The 17,243-nt window shown below is 42.3% G+C and overlaps 1 protein-coding gene and 1 pseudogene across 1 annotated transcript in view; one reads left to right on the forward strand and one right to left on the reverse strand.

The window, feature by feature from the left end:
* The window catches only part of LOC132390224 (zinc finger protein 850-like), an 86,152-nt gene that overhangs the window by 16,113 nt on the left and 52,796 nt on the right, over nt 1–17,243 (reverse strand). The window lies entirely within an intron of this gene.
* LOC132390222 (zinc finger protein 239-like) lies at nt 5,715–12,528 on the forward strand (annotated as a pseudogene).

Here is a 17,243-nt window from a genome sequence, read left to right on the forward strand (position 1 = left end):
CTGGAGATGAAATACCCTGAATATGATGTGGAACTATACCAAATAGAACAGTCAACCTATCAGGTTGTAAATTCATTTTCAGAGCTTTAGATTTTGTTGGAAATAAAGATTTCCAAAACGATTTTAATGATGAACATGCCAGAACATATGTGACAAAGTAGCTACTTCAGTTTTATATATATCACAGTATTTGTCTATACGAGGAAATATTTTAGATAGTCTCTCCTTTGTTAAATAATAACGGTGAACAATTTTAAATTGAATTAAACAATGGTTGGCACATATAGAAGAACAATTTCCGTTTTTCAAAACTCGAAGCCAATCTTCATTAACAAAGGTCATATTAAGTTCTCTCTCCCAATATTGTTTAATCTTTAGTGATATGTTCTCATTTGTAATAAAAAGAAGTTATACATTCTGCCAATGGAAACTTTCTCTAAGGGATTCAATTTCAAAATGTTATCTAACAAATCAGATTCTTGTAAATATGGAAACTTCGGTAAGCATTGTTGTAAAAAATGTCGAAACTGAACATATTCCAAAAAATGTGTATGAGCGAGAGAAATTTTGTCAATTAGCCCTTCAAAGGTCATCAATCGACCATCACAAAATAAATCTCTAAAAGAATGGATCCCTTTATTGTTCCATAGGAGAAAAATGGGGTCAGTTATTGAAGGTTTAAATGAAAAGTTTCGATAAAAAAAACTAGACAACTAAATTGTTTCAAATTTAAAAAAAATAACGAAACTGAACCCAAATCGATAAGAATAGTTTAATAACCGGGTAACGATTTAAATTTGGAATTTTGGAGAGCTGTAAAGGTAATGGAGCTGCTAATATTGAAGTTAAATGAAATTGTTTAACAGCTTTTAATTCCAAATCAACTCATAATGATTTTTGTTTTAATATCAAGCCAATATAACCAAAATCATAAATGTCTAATATTCACAGCCCAATAATACAGTCTTAAATTAGGAAGTGCAAGTTCACCATCTTTTGCAGATCTTTGTAAATTATACTTATTAATTCGTGGTCTCTTATTGTTCCAAATAAAGGAAGAAATAAGAGAGTCAATTTGATCGAAAAAATTTTTAGTTAAAAAGATAGGTATACCAAGCAAGGCAGTAAGGGGGATTTGGGTCAAATTGGACCCAAAAAAGTTGTGAAAAGGTATGGAATACTTCCCACCAAAACTTTTCAATTGTAGGGCCAAACCAAATCATATAAATTAAAGAGGCATCAGCTGTGTTGCATTTATTACAAAGTGGAGAAACAGTCGAGTAAAAACTGGAGAGCTTCTGTTCAGAATCTTAAGCTTCATGAACCACTTTAAATTGTAGAAGAGAATGGCGAGCACAGAAAGATGATTTATTAACCCGTTTAAGAATTCTATTCCACCTATCATCAGAAATCTGACAATTTAGGTCATCCTCCCAAGCTCTTTTTATTTTATCAAAGAAGTCTTGTCTAGAATCAATCAACAAGTTATAGATACCGGTAATAGAACCATTTACAAAAGTGTCCTGGTAAACCTCTTCTGCGCCCTCTCCAAAGCCCCGACATCCTTCCGAGAATGGGGGCGACCAGAACTGTATGAAACACTCCAGATGTGGTCTAACTAGTTTTATAAAACTGTGTTACGAACTGTAACGTTTTAGAAACGAACCAGCAGCAATAGAGTTCACACTGGAGTCTGGTTTTGATGTTAAACCCATTCTCTTTATTAGTATCTAGTTATAACATAGTAATTTAACGAAATAAAGCAAAGTTAGCAGTGTTATAGATGTGTAAATATAACTCCCAGACTATCGAGCCTGAGGGAACAAAGCTCAGAGTCTTGAGATGGTAAAGTAGGAAAGTTCAGTAATCCACGGAATAAATGATGGGAGAGAGATATTTTTAATCCAGGGTGAAACGTAGAGAAAAGGCCGTTACATCAAAAATAACCGTCGACGAAGTTCTTATCCGTTGAATCCGTCCACATACGAGTTATCGGCGAAAGTGACCTGTCACAGGAATACCGTCTTCCAGGGGTTACCACACAACATACCCAGGCAAGGGTTAACACAAGATATTCCAAAACCCACTCCTATGGATTATACGAAGTGACAGCCACACACATTCGTTGTGTTTCCGTGTACCGATGATCAACCCACTCTTGTGGGCATAGGAGAGTTCCAAGCCTCAGCTGCGACTAACTGAAGCGATCAGCTTTTCCACTCTCTCTCTCTCTCTCTTTAGACTGGCCGACTGCCTGTCTGCAGATCGCTCTCTCTCTCTGATGGTTCAGTCCACAGTCAGCGCTGTCAGCCTGTGACTGACGTCATAGCCCCGCCTCCTCACGCCGGCGCTCTTAAAGAAACAGTCACAGTACGACCGCAGGCTCGTAACAGCCGCAACACAACTTCCTGACTTTTGAGCTCAATGCTTCAACTAATAAAGACAACCATGTCATTTGCCTTCTTAACCACCCGATCAATCTGTGCAGTCTCTTTCAGGGAGCGATGAACTTGGAGTCTAAGATCCCTCTAATCATCAACACTGTTCAGGGTTTTGCATTTAACAGTGTACTGTCTCATACATTCGACCTATCGAGCTGCCAAGATGATCATCACTAATCAAATCTCACTGAGATTTCTCAGATCCTGTTGAATTTATTGCCAAGTGCTCAAGTACGGGAAGGTACAGGTACAGAGAAACACTGACTTCTGGCAGCATCACAGGCAAGTACATTCAGATAATACGCGGAACAGAAGTTATACGATTCTCTGTCAGTAACAATCTGTAAATATGTTTTATGTCAATAACGATATTTAAAATACATTGTGTCATGATCAATACTAAAATGTGCATTTGTGTCAATAACAGACTTGGAAATGTTGAATTTGTTCCCTGTCTCCATTCCTCCTGTAATCCACAACCAGCTCCTGTGTTTTTGTCACAATGAGGGAGAGGTTGTTTTCTTGACACCACTATGTCGGGGTGATGACTTCTTCTCTATACGCTGCCTCGTTATTATTTGGGATTCGGCCGATCAATGTACTGTGGTCAGCAGATCTAATTAGCAGATTGGAACCCGCCACTGCAGCCCCACAGTGCACTATGTACTGATTGCAAAGCTACGAAATTGCATGTGAATAGCCTCCCCTCCCCCAACTCCACTCTTTCTGCGTCACCAGCAGACTGGGGCATCTCACATCTCGCTGCCTCCGCCAGGACATTAAACTGTGAACAACTGTGGTCAGGGACTGATATCTGGGGTACTCCAAACGTTACCTCCTTCCAGTCTGAAAATGACCCACTCATCCAGACACACACTACCGGCAGTTTATCGATCTCCAACGAAAAAGCCTAATCACCTACTCCTGAGGGTCAATACCATTGCTGACTCGGAGTTTACAACCGTCAAATGCCGGGAGGGACATAATAATCAGAAAGTCTCTAGTCAAAGCCGTGTAAATAAAATGTGATCTCAGTGGGTGTGTGGCGCATGCTCAGAATGCGAAGGAGACAGACAGACTGAGCCAAGTCACAGACTGATGAAGGGAGGAATGATCCATTTTGATACAGAGAGGGAAGCGGAGAGTTTGATGTTCTGCCTGATGCCGGAACTGTAGCCTGTTAGAAGATGAAGTCTTGTTCCTCCAACTTGTTCTGAGCTGTGACAGTTTTTTTCAGAAGGCACCATGGAGAGTAAAATTACCTGAGTTGAAATGTTGTCCTTCACCCTCCAACGTGCTTTGTAAGCTTTTAACAGTGTAGAAAAGGCAAAGGAATTGTCTATGGGACTCACAAACACGTTAGTCTGCTGTATCTGTCAGGTCACCATCGCTTGAAAGCCTCCGATCCTTGAATGTGGAGGCGGAGATGTTGGAGAAGACAGCACCCCACTCGCGACAAGGAGAGCCCGATCACGTGTCCATGTCCGTGATCTGATTGGATACATCGCCATGACGTTATAGCACTGTGACCTCATTCACTGACTCTCATTTTGGAAGGGATTCAGTCGGCCATCGCAGATACACCGACAGCTTCCCACTGGGAAGCGGCCGTTCACCTGCTCCGTGTGTGCGAAGAGACTCATTCAGTTAACCCACCTTGTGATGCTCCGGTGAGTTCACAATAAATAGAGACTACATTTCTGTCCGGAGTGAGCAAAGAGTTTTACTCAATCATCCCAGCTGCTGCAACACCAGAAACTTCACATCAGGGAGGAAGTTCAAATCAGCTCCGTGTTAAATGTTTAACCATCACGGTGACTGAAGGCAGCTGCAGGTTCATGAGGGACTGTTACTGTCAGATTCTGCAGTTCTTGCGGCTGCTCATCGCACCCAGGACTGAACCCTGGTCACTGAGCATTGGAGGAGTCGGTTCTGCTGATGTTAGCCTTAAACTATACTGGTGTTTAATATTGTGGAGCTGTGAAAGATAAATCAGTTTGTATCAAATCCCGTGTCTCACTTGAGAGACCACTCGGCCCAGCTGATCCCTGTCCATTTTTCTGTTCCATATCAGTATATTAAAATCTATCCCTGCCGTTCCCCTCTCACCCTCCCTGAGATGACAGATTGCAACTAGTCACTACTCCGTGGGATAGGAGATTTCCCTTGAATTTCACAGAAACATAGAAATCTACAACATATTACTGATGCTTTGGCCCACAATATCGTACCGACCATGTAACTTAGTCTCTTAACTGTCTAGAATTACCCTACCGCATAGCCACCTATTTCCTAAGCTCCATGTACCTATCTAAGCGTCTCTTAAAAGATCCTATTTTATCCGCCTCTACCGACGCTGGCGGTGCATTCCACACAGACATCACTCTCTGTTTAATAAAAAACTTGGCTCTGACGCCTCCCCTGTACCTACCTCCAAGCAGCTTAAACCTATTCCCCCTCGTGTTAGCCGTTTATGCCCTGGGAAAAAGCCTCTGACTATCCACACGACCAATGCCTCTCATCATCTTATACACCTGCATGAATTTCCTGCATGATTTTCTCCGGGCTGAACAAGACAATGAGCTCACTGTGGTTGTGACGTTGTTCAGGGCTCAGGACGAAGTTGGTTAAACTCCTTCTTACCCGCCCTTTTCAACGTTTTAGGTCACTCTCACTAATTTCAAAGGTCTTCGCTTCGAACTGCTGGGTTGTTACAATGCACCTCTGAAGTCTGACAGCAGACTAGCGAGTGAATGGAGCAGAGTCAGAAACCAAGTTGCCAGTCAGGGATTTGGGGCTCCAGAAAGAGATGGGGCCTGGAGTTTACAAGGAGGAGGAAGAAGACAAACCGAACCTGCAGGATGTGGCTACAAATGAAAGATCAGACACATTTGGAAACTGCTTGATTGAAAAAAAAGTGGTTAATTTCTGCAAAATACTGGAGGAAATCAACATATCAGGCAGAAAATGTGGAGAGGAATAAATAGACAACGTTTAGGCCGAGCCCTTCAGCATGCCTAGACTGTGGACTCCTCTGCTTAGTTGCTGCCTGAACTGCACAGTTCCTCCAGCATTGTGGGTTTGTGAGTGTGTGTCTGTATTTCTAGCAACTGCAGAATCGTTTGTGTTTTATATCTTCATTTGTAAGAGGGTTGTACTTCGGCATTAGATAAACAGAATGCCTGTTGATATTGTTTTTGGGAGCCGCTTTCTACGTTAAAAGAGCTGCTGAGTTTTCTACACAGAAAAAACCCTGAGGTGTGGGCATAAAACCGGTGCTTGCAGGAACTTTTTATGGCACCGTGATTACCCATAAAACAGTGCGTTTAAAATTTCTCTGCCTCTGAACCACCAATCAAATGCGCAGGCGTCAAGGTTGTTGACGTATTCAGATCGCATGCGCGCTGTACACAAAAGGACTCAGCAGGAGCGTTCGAGGTAAGAATGAATCTACGGGCGGCTATCTTAAACATCGAGTGTGGAACAATTGCTCTGATGCCGGACACCGTGACCCGCAATCCCGGGACAGTCCTGCTGTCTTCCCCTTCTCTCAGCCCCACGATCCGTACACAGGCCCTGGGAAGCTTCCGGCTGCTGAGGGAATGGGAACCGATGGATCTCTCAAACAGAGCTGAGATCCAGCTATTTAAATGCAAGGATTAGGAACTCGGAGAAAGGGAACAAAATCTTTTACATCACCAGTTGAGAAAATCTTCTTTGTTCTACCTCCAATCACAAACAAGAGAAAACCCGTGGAGAGGGCTCAGTTTTAAGGTGCTTCAAAGCAGGTACGAAGGAGATGTCAGGGGTGTTGTGTTCTTTATACGGACCGTGGGTTACTCATAACAAACTATATTAGGGAAGAATTGACCTTTTATTTAACAGCAACAAAATCACGTTTTACACTGCCATGTTTCTCGATCATTCTTCATTTCTGCGCATTCTCAGAACTCTGTCCAGTCACGTCCTGGCACGTGATATCACCACGAGGGGTGAGTTTCTTTACGCAGAGTGATGAGTGTCCGGAATGGGCTGCCGGCGACTGTGATGAAGGCGGATGCAATAGTGTCTTTTAAGAGGCTTCTGGTACATGGTGCGCAGAAAAATAGAGGACTATGGGAAACTCTAGGTAATTTCAAAAGTAAGTAATATATGGCACAGCATTGTAGGCCGCAGGGCCTGTATTGTATAAATGGTGAAGTCGCTTACCCATGACCTCTGCTTGTCAGCCCTCCCAACATCAGTGGAAAATGCTGCTTGCAAATATCTATACCCTTATAATTCTGTATACTTCCAACAAATCCTCAAAGCAGTGTACAAACTCCATTTCCAAAAAAGTTGGGATATTTTCTAAAATGCAATAAAAACAAAAATCTGTGATATGTTAATTCACGTGAACCTTTATTTAACTGAGAAACAAAGAAAAGAAAAGATTTTCAATAGTTTTACTGACCAACTTAATTGTATTTTGTAAATATACACAAATTTAGAATTTGATGGCTGCAACACACTCAACAAAAGTTGGGACAGAGTTAAAATAAGATTGAACAGTGCACAGAATATTCAAGTAACACCGGTTTGGAAGACTCCACATGAAGCTGGCTAATTGGTAGCAGGTGAGGTATCATGACTGGGTATAAAAGTAGCGTTCATCAAAGGCTCAGTCTTTGCAAGTAAGGATGGGTCGTGGCTCACCCCTTTGTGCCAAAATTCATGAGAGAATTTAGGTCTTTCAATATCTACAGTACATAATATTGTGAAAAGATTCAGAGAATTCAGAGACATCTCAGTGCGTGAAGGGCAAGGTCGGAAACCACTGTTGAATGCACGTGATCTTCAAGCCCTCAGGCGGCACTGCCTAAGAAACCGTCATGCTACTGTGACAATTATAGCCATCTGGCCTTGGGAGTACTTCGGAAAACCATTGTCACTTAATGCAGTCCGTCGCTCCATCCAGAAATTCAACTTGAAACTGTATTACTCAAGGAGGAAGCCATACATCAACTCTATGCAGAAACGCCAGCAAGTTCTCTGGGCCTGAGCTCATTTCAGATGGACTGAAAGACTGTGGAACTGTGGTCAGATGAGTCCACATTTCAGCTAGTTTTAATAAAAAAACGGGCATTGAGTTCTCCATGCCAAAGATGAAAATGACCATTCTGATTGTTATCAGCGAAAGGTACAAAAGCCAGCATCTGTGTTGGTATGTGGGTGCATCAGTGCCCACGGCATGGGTGAGTTTCATGTATGTGAAGGTAACACTGACTCTAAGGCATATATTAGGATTTTAGAGAGACATATGTTGCCATCAGGGCGACGTCTCTTCCCGGGACGTCCATGCTTATTTCAGCAGGACAATGCCAGACCACATTCCGCACGGGCTACAGCAGCGTGGCTTTGCAGACACAGAGTGCGTGTGCTTGACTGGCCTGCTGCCAGTCCAGATCTATCTCCTGTTGAAAACATATGGCGCATCTTGAAGAGGAGAATCAGACAACGGAGACCACGGACTGTTGAGCAGCTGAAGTCTTATATCAAGCAAGAATGGACAAAATTTCCAATTGCAAATCTACTACAATTAGTATCCTCAGTTCCAAAACGATTCAAAAATGTTATTAAAAGGAAAGGGTAATGTAACACAATGGTAATCATGCCTCTGTCCCAACTTTTGTTGAGTGTGTTTGTGTTGCAGCCATCAAGTTCTACATTTGTGTATTTACAAACTACAATTAAGTTGTTCAGTAAAACTATTGCAAATCTTTTCTTTGTACTTTTGTCAGTAAAATAAGGGTAAATGTGAATTAACATATCAGAGATTTCTGTTTTTATTGCATTTTGGAAAATATCCCAACTTTTCTGGAAATGGTGTTTGCATAATTTCCTTGTTTATGCTTAGAGCCTTTTTTAGGTGTATGTGAGCTCGATTTCAACATTTAAGAGGTTTGTAATAGGTACCTGGATGGCAGGGGTATGGGAGTGGGCAGTTTAAATGGTTCAACACAAACTCGATGGCCCATAGGGCCTGCTTCTGTTTTGTATTTTTCTATGACTGTGACAGGATCCTGAAATAATTCTAATATGTACTCTATGAACTTGTAACAGCTGTGTGGACCAACCATTCATCTCAGCAGGAATTTTTTATATGGCATTAAAACGGTGGCACTTTAAGTTAATAATACATAAAAGAATTCCCAGCAGCACGTCAAGAAAGACTATTTGCGTTTCAGATACTGTGGGGCCAGGCACCCGTGCTGCTCAGCAGGAATAGGGAATACGAGCATTGGAGAGAGTCAAACTGAGCCAAGGCACAAATTCGAGATGGCAGAAATGCCCCATTCTTATAGAGACAGGAAGAGCATCAGAGAATTGATGGTCATTCCAGATACCAGCACTGTGCACAGTCAGGAGATGATTTCTCTGTCCAACTTGGGTTTAACATCACTGTAACAGTGTGATACGAGATCAAACCTCGGCAACTCAAGTAATTTCATCTCAGATGTTGTCCTAAACCAATTGATGGATTATGTAAATCTTTTTACAGGTTAAAAACGAGAAGGAATTTGTCTCCACGAATCTCAGATACGGCACGGCAGTTTTGCTGTCTCTGTCCCGATATTTAAGAAGTGGAGCAAGGGATTCAATCGACCATCCTTCCTGCTCAGACTGTGGGAATGGTTTCACTCGGTTATCTCAGTTGAAGGTACATCAGCAAGTTCCCACTGGGCAAGGCCATTCATCTGCACTGTGTGTGAGAAAGGGTTCTCTTTGGCATCCCACCTGCGGACAGACCAGTCCGATCACACTGGGCCGAGGCTGGTCATCTGCTGAATTTCAGGGAAGGGATTCTCTCGGTCATCTGACCAAATGGCACACCAGCAAGTTCATACCGGGAAGCGGCCATTCACCTGCTCAGACTGTGGGAAGGGATTCACACAGTCATCCACACTACAGATTCATCAGCGAGTTCACACTGGGGAGAAGCCATTCACCTGCTCAGAATGCGGGAAGGGATTCAGTCAATCATCCAACCTACAGAGTCACCGGCGAGTTCACACTGGGGAGAAGCCATTCACTTGCTCGGTCTGTGGGAAGAGATTCAGTGAGTCATCTGACCTACTGGTACATCAGCGAGTTCACACTGGGGAGAAGCCATTCACATGCTCAGTCTGTGGGAAGGGATTCACTCAGTCATCCAACCTACTGGTACATCAGCGAGTTCACTCTGGGGAGAGGCTGTTCACCTGCTCAGTCTGTGGGAAAGGATTCACACTGTCATCCCAACTACAGAGACATCTGCGAAGTCACACTGGAGGGAAGCCATTCACCTGCTCAGAATGTGGGAAGGGATTTACACTGTCATCCCACCTACAGAGACACCAGCGAGTTCACACTGTGGAGAAGCCATTTACCTGCTCAGAATGTGGGAAAGGATTCACTCAGTCATCCAACCTACTGGTACATCAGCGAGTTCACACTGGGGAGAGGCCATTCACCTGCTCAGTCTGTGGGAAGAGATTCACTTGCTCAACAAAACTGGAGGTACATTAGCGAGTTCACACTGGGTAGAAGCCGTTCACGTGCTCAGTCTGTGGGAAAGGATTCAGTCAGTCATCCCAATTACTGGCACACCAGTCAGTTCACAATGGGGAGTGGCTGTTGTTATGAATCCCTGGGTTTTGTTTGCTGTGGACTGTCATTTTAAGAGAGAGAACAGATTAAGAAGGTGTATCAGTCGGCCTTGCAGCTTGTTTACATCGCTCACAACTTGTTTAGTTTTAACCGAGGACACAGACACTCAGAGTCAGACGGAGACGAAGGAGGAAAAATGAAAAGATCAAAACCAGGGAACTAAAGGCCAAGGGTCAATCTTTGGAACTTTCCTATGCCCACAAGTGTGGGTTAGTTATCGATTCATCGTACATCGAACATGTGGTGGTCACCTCGTTTGATCCATAGGAGTGGATCTGATTTGGGGTATCATGTGAAGACCACTGATGTGTTAACCCTTGCCTGGGTGTGGTGACGATACCCCTTGTGACAATTTGCTTTTGGTGATAATTCGTATTTGGATTTGGAATGACGATGGATTAAATCTACAGCGATTATTCTCTCGCTTTACCACCATGGAACCTGTGGAATTCAACATAATTGCCTTCTCTTGACATTTACCCCGGATTACAAATATCTCCCTCATCACCTATTCCGTGGATGAACTGAGCTTTCATACTTTACTATCTCAAGACTCCAAGCCTTGTTTCCCCCGAGCTCAGTAGTTTGGGAGTTATATTTACACACATTTATTCACATAACACTGTTAACTTCTGTTTATCTTGTTTAAATTACAATATTATAAGTAGTTATTAATAAAGATAGTGGTTTTAACATCAAAACCAGACTCCAGGTCTATTGCTGCTGGTTTGTTTCTAAAGCGTTACGGTTCATAACAAAATTGCATCCTGCGTCCGGGATATGAACAAACTTGGGGAAATATTGATCGATTAATTATCGAGTTGATTGGGGTGATCCCTTTTGATTTATTTGTGTGTGGAAATCAGCAGCAATGGATATTTATATAATTCTGGAAGCACCAACCCCTGAGGTATTAGGAAAAGCTAAAAAGAATGAATTGCTGACGATTGAACCTCAATGAGGTAAGGGGGTGTGAAGGAGCAGGGTAAGCATAAAACTGGGAGAGCAGGTAAAGGTGAAAAAAATAGGGGTTTTATTACCCAAAATGTTTATAAACTCAACAGAACTGTTCTAGAGTCTAAACTTGAATCAGCTAAACTTGAATCAGCTAAACAGAACAAAACTGGGTTACAACAATGCAGCGAAATACTCCTCAGACCTAGAGACACCACTCAGCTCCTGGCTGTGGGCTTATATTGGATGCTGGCCATTCAATAGTAAATTGCATGGGACAGAAAACATTCCTCTCCTTTAAAAGATATGCCATAAATGACGTAGCTCCAGAGAACACCCCTCTGGCTGTAGCAGAATCCAATTATCCAGCCCCATCTACTTAGGCTGGTGTCATGCAGCCACTGAGTCATTTCCCAGGTTATCAGGAGGACGGTCGGCTACAGGACACTTTAATAGGCCCGGCTGATGGTGCGGCTGCGAATTGCAGACGCCACAGGGGACTATGAGAAAGCCAGAAATTCAGAGGAAAATAGTTGAGCACTATAGATCTATGAAGGTATTTGATAAGGAAGTGTTAAAGAGGTTTCCTGTGAGTAAAGAGGAGATCCAGTTACAACTAGAACAATTGAGGACTGATGTACTTAGATTAGAGGCTGAAGAAAAAGAGACAGAGGGGGTTTGATGCTAGAGAGGCAGACAAACAGAGGGAGGAAGCAGAAAAAAAGGTGTTTTGAAGCTGAGGAAGCAGACAAACAGAGGGAAGAAGGAAAAAGACAGAGGCATGTTCTGACAGATAAGTTAAGGCTCAAGAAAGAAGTTGCTGTCTCAAAGGAGTTGGTTGAACCATTTATTGCCAGCCAGGAAGTTAAATTGGTCCCTCCATTTGATGAAACCGACGTAGGTAAATACTTCCAGCCTTTTGAGAAAGTGGCTGAAAGTCAAAAGCGGTCGAAAGGAAGCTGGACTCTTTAGTTACAAAGTATAATTAAGGGCAAGGCTCAACACACACATTCTGCCCTATCAATTGAAAATGCAGCTGATTATGTCATTGTGAAACAGGCTGTGCTCAAAGCTTATGTGTTGGTTCCAGAAGCTTACAAAGGCTTAGAAATTGGAGGAAATCTATGAAACAGACTTACATGGAATTTGCTTCTGAGAAGTTTGTGTGTTTTGACCGCTGGTGCACATATAAAAATATAAATGATGATTTTTACAGATAGAAAGAGTTGGTTTTAATTGAAGAATTCAAAAGGTGCGTCTATGATGACATAAAGAGACATTTAGATGAAAATGATGCTGCCACTTTGCAGGAGTCTGCTAGATTAGCAGATGTTTGCTTTAACTCATAAGGTTAAGTTTACCCCGAATAAGAGCTTCCGAAAGAGTAGCAGGGATCACCAGGGTAAACCAGAAATTAAAGCTGGGACTAGTGACAGGAGTAAGGATGAAGGGAAACATTTGAAGGTGAAATATTCTGGTCTTGATTGTTACTGTTGTAAGAAAGCTGGTCATGTGATGGCTAATTGTTCTGTCCTGAAGAAGAAAATGGAAAATGAGGCAGTCCCAAATGCCCGTGGTCAGTATGTTGAAGCACCTATAAATCCACAGGGTTCTGAATATTCTGTTGAGGCTCAGTTAAGGACTGAGAGGTCTGACTGAGTTAAGAAGGTGTTCGATCATTTTATGTCAGATGGGTTTGTATTCGTAAATGAAGAATCAACCCCAGTACCAGTGAAAATTCTTCGAGATACTGGGGCTTCTCAGTCACTTACATTAGACAGTGTTCTAAAGTTTGGTGATGAGTCTAACACTGGTGGGTTAAATCTTATTCAAGGCCTTGGGGGCGGTGTGGTTTCTGTGCCATTGCACAAGGTAACTTTATAATCAGGATTGGTTTCAGGACCTGTTGAGTTAGGATTGTGCTCCAGTTTACCGGTGGAAGATGTTACTTTGCTGTTAGGGAATGACCTGGCAGATGGTAAAGTTGTTCCTGCGGTGCAGTTCACAACTAAGCCAACCACTGATGACCCACAGATGGATTTTAACATTTATCCTTCCTACGCAGGAACTCAAAGTATGGCTAAAAAGTCTGCCAATGCAGAGAGTTCTGTGCAGCATGATTCTGATACCCATGATAGCCAAAATCCGGATTCAGGTTATGATGACTCGTCAGGGACTTTTCCGCCTTCATTGTTTCAACAGGATTCAGGTCGTAAGTCTGATGAGAAAGATTTGTCCCTGTCTAGGAAGGAGATTATAGCAGAACAGAACCGAGACCCTGAGATTGAAGCTTCAAAAGAAACAGCTCTCTCAGATAATGAGATTAAGAAAGTGCCAGTAGGGTATTATCTCAAGGATGGCGTGTTAATGAGGAAGTGGAGGCCACCTGCTATACCAGTGAGTGAGGAATGGGCAATTGTTCACCAAGTTGTAGTTCCTAAAGTTTTTAGGGCTGAAATTTTAACTTTGGCCTACAGTATGCCCTTACGTCGACATCTTCGAGTGAATGAAACTGTAAACAGGATTATGAAATAATTCTACTGGCCTAATTTGAGGAAAGTTGTTGTTACCTTTTGCAGAACCTGTCACACTTGTCAAGTTGTGGGTAAACCTAATCAGGTCAGACCAGTGGCCCCACTGTGGTCTATACCTGCATTCGGTGAACCGTTTTCAACATTTATAGTGGATTGTGATGGCCCATTGCCAAAGACTAAAGCTGGCCATCAGTATCTGCTAACTGTTATGTGTACTACATCCAGATTCCCAGAGGCAATAGCTCTCAGAAATATTAAAGCTAAAACTGTGGCAAAGGCTGTTATCAAGTTTTTTACTTTATCTGGTTTGCCTAAAGAAATCCAGTCTGATCAAGGAAGTAATTTTACATCTGGATTATTCCAGCAGGTAGTTTATGAACTGGGAACTAAACAAATTACATCAACTGCATACCATCTGGAATCACAAGGGGCTTTGGAAAGATTTCATTCTGCCCTCAAAACAATGATTAAGACATACCATGATGAAAATGGAAAAGACTGGGATGAAGGAATGTATTTGGTTTTGTTCGCAGTAAGAGTTGGTACAGGATTAACTGGGCTTTAGTCCATTTGAATTTGTATTTGGTCTCAGAGTGAGGGGACCTTTGACCTTGTTAAAGGAACAGTGGATTGATGGGGATGTACAAGTTAACCTGTTAGACTATGTTTTAAAGTTCAAAAATACACTGCATGAAGCCTGTATTCTAGAAAGACAAAACTTAAAAGATTTCTCAAAACAAAATAAAGTGTTGGCTTGATAAGCGGGCTTGCGAAAGAAAATACCAGGTGGGGGATAATGTGCTTACCTTATCTCCAATGTTGATGAATCCACTACAGGTGAAATTCAATGAACCGTTTCAAATAGTCTCTCAACTTAATGATGTGAATTATGTTATTAAAACACCTGATCAACGTAAACTAACACAGGTGGTACAGAAAAATATAATAAAGCCTTATTTTGAGAAGCAGGCACCATCTGTGAGTGTTGTCAAAACATATGAATCTGGTAACCCTGAGAATGAAACAATTGACTCGTCTGAGACTTTTCACAAGCCAAACATGGTCCCAGTTAGACGAATGAACTCGGTTGTTCCAGAAAACATTGCTAACAAGTTGACTGATCTGCAGACAACGCAACAACAACAGCTGACGGAATTAATTCTGAAGTTGAAAGATTTTTTTCCTGATGTTCCCAAACAACCACAGTCGCAGTACACGGCATAGATAATGGTCAAGCTAAACCGATTAAACAACACCCATATTGCATGAACATGAAAAGTGTAAATAGGCTGAGCAAGGAATTGAATATATGCAGAAAAATGGTATTATTAGTCCTTCAGCATCAGATTGGAGCTCACCCTGCATTATAGTGCCCAAACCTGATGGCAGTGCTAGATTTTGCACTGATTATAGGAAGGCAAATGCAGTAACAAAAACAGATGCCTATCCTATCCCTAGGATAGATGATTGCATCGATAAGGTTGGAATAGCTAATATCTTACAAAGATTGATCTGTTGAAAGGGTATTGGTGTGTTCCATTGATGGACAGAGGTAGAGAAATTTCTGCATTTGTGGCACCATCTGGGTTGTATGAATACAATGTTTAACCTTTTGGAAAGAAAAATGCTCCAGGAACATTCCAGAGAATGAATGATTCTGTAATTCGAGGATTAGATCACACAGATGCTTATATTGATGACATAGTTACAGGGAGTGACACTTGGGAAGAGCATATCCCTGCAGTGGAGAAGCTGTTTGACAGGTTTTCCCAGGCCAGCCTTACAGTTAACTTAGCTAAGAGTGAATATGGCCATGCCACTGTGACCTGTCTTCGCTATGTTGTAGCTCAAGGCAAGTTGGCTCCTGTTCGGGCAAAAGACCAGGCAATTTCTCAAGTTCCTATTCTGACTGCTAAGAAGGCTCTTAGAAGGTTTCTCGGAATGGATGGATATTATCGTAAGTTCTGTAAGAACTTTGCTGCTATCGCTCTTCCTCTGACTAATCCCCTGAAGAAAGGTGAAAAGTTTGTTTGGACCGAACCTTGTCAGGAGGTATTTGATCGATTGAAAGTTATTTTTTGAGATTAGGCCAATCAATGTAGTGCTGTCTGCAAATTTAATCAGCAGATTGGAGCTGTGGGTGGCAACACAAGTCATGGGTGCGCAGAGAGTAAAGGAGAAGGCCAAAGAGACAACCCTCTGGGTTCTGTGTCCTGAGGGTCAGAGAGACAGAGGAGATGGAGCCCACTCTTACCACCTGCCGGCGATCTGACAGGAAGTCCAGGATTCAGCTGCACAAGGCAGGGTGAAGGCCGAGGTCTCTGAGCTCCTTGTCGATACTTCACGCCTTCGTATGGCTACTGCTCTGCCCATGACTGCAAGGAACAGCAGAGAACTTTGGAGAGCAGAGAAGATCAGAGAAACAAGCCTCCCCTCCATGGACTCTCCCTACACTTCCCCTCCCTTGGAAAAGCAGGCCATGTACTCAAAGACCCTCACAACCCGGACATTTTTGCTGTAAACCCGCTCCCACATTGGCGGAGAGATACAAAAGCCTTAAAGTGCGTAACACCAAGCTGAAGGATGGCTTCCTGTCTGCAGTTATGCCAAATGAATGATAAAATGGACCCGACTTCACAATGTAACTCAGCGTGACCCTGCACCATATGTCTATCTGCACTGCACTTTCTCTGCAGCCATAATGCTTCGTTACAGTTATTTTTTTTGTTGTATATCAGCTCAATGTACCGTCGTAATGTATCGATCTGTGTGAATGGTACATCAGGCAAGATTTTCACTGTAGCTCAGTACGTGATGATGATAAACAAATTTCCCCATTTTAATTCTGTGGAAATATTAGACAGACTGAGCTTCTGCTCTGGAACCTCAGAAGGAAACTGAACTGTTGTCATTTCTGTGGAAAGCAAATATATGGAAAATGCTTCAATCTCACATTACGATCTGCAGTAACTGGGATCAGGTGACCGGTGGTGGGTCTCCCATATCAATATCAGAATCAAGTTTAATAGCACCGGCATATAGATAGATATATAGATAGATACTTTATTCATCCCCAAGGGGAATTTCAACCCATGAAATATAACTCATGAAAGGGGAAATGTGCCATGAAACTTATTGTCTCTGTGGTAGCAGTAGAACCTAATACTTAACAAAAGATTTTAACAATTGGGATTTAAAATAAGAATATATTTCAAAAATAGAAAAAATAAAAATCTAATAAACTTCTAATTCTGTGGAACTATTTGACTGACTGGGTTGTTGCTTTGGAAATTCTGAAGTGAAGCTGAATTAAACTTTACACATTTCTGAGAAACTCAGATAAATACAAATGGCTAAATTCTCACATCAATGGGTCATACACCCAGAAAAGTTGGCAGCACTTCAGCACGTCGAAACTGTGTATGAAACATGCAGAAAATATTGCAAGAAAAAAAAACACTGTCCGCTCACAACGAGAGGATGTGACAGATCCGGATCTCACTGACTTGTCTGAACGGGGAAAGATGAAGCTACACGGATAGGTAGAGCTGTGACTCGCAGATGCTGCAGATCTGCAGAAAAACGTGAACAGGAAACGGGATCAGGTGACGAGTGGAGGGACTCC

The sequence above is a fragment of the Hypanus sabinus genome, unplaced genomic scaffold (assembly GCF_030144855.1).
Source record: "Hypanus sabinus isolate sHypSab1 unplaced genomic scaffold, sHypSab1.hap1 scaffold_806, whole genome shotgun sequence".
NCBI classification, from domain to species: Eukaryota; Metazoa; Chordata; class Chondrichthyes; order Myliobatiformes; family Dasyatidae; genus Hypanus; species Hypanus sabinus.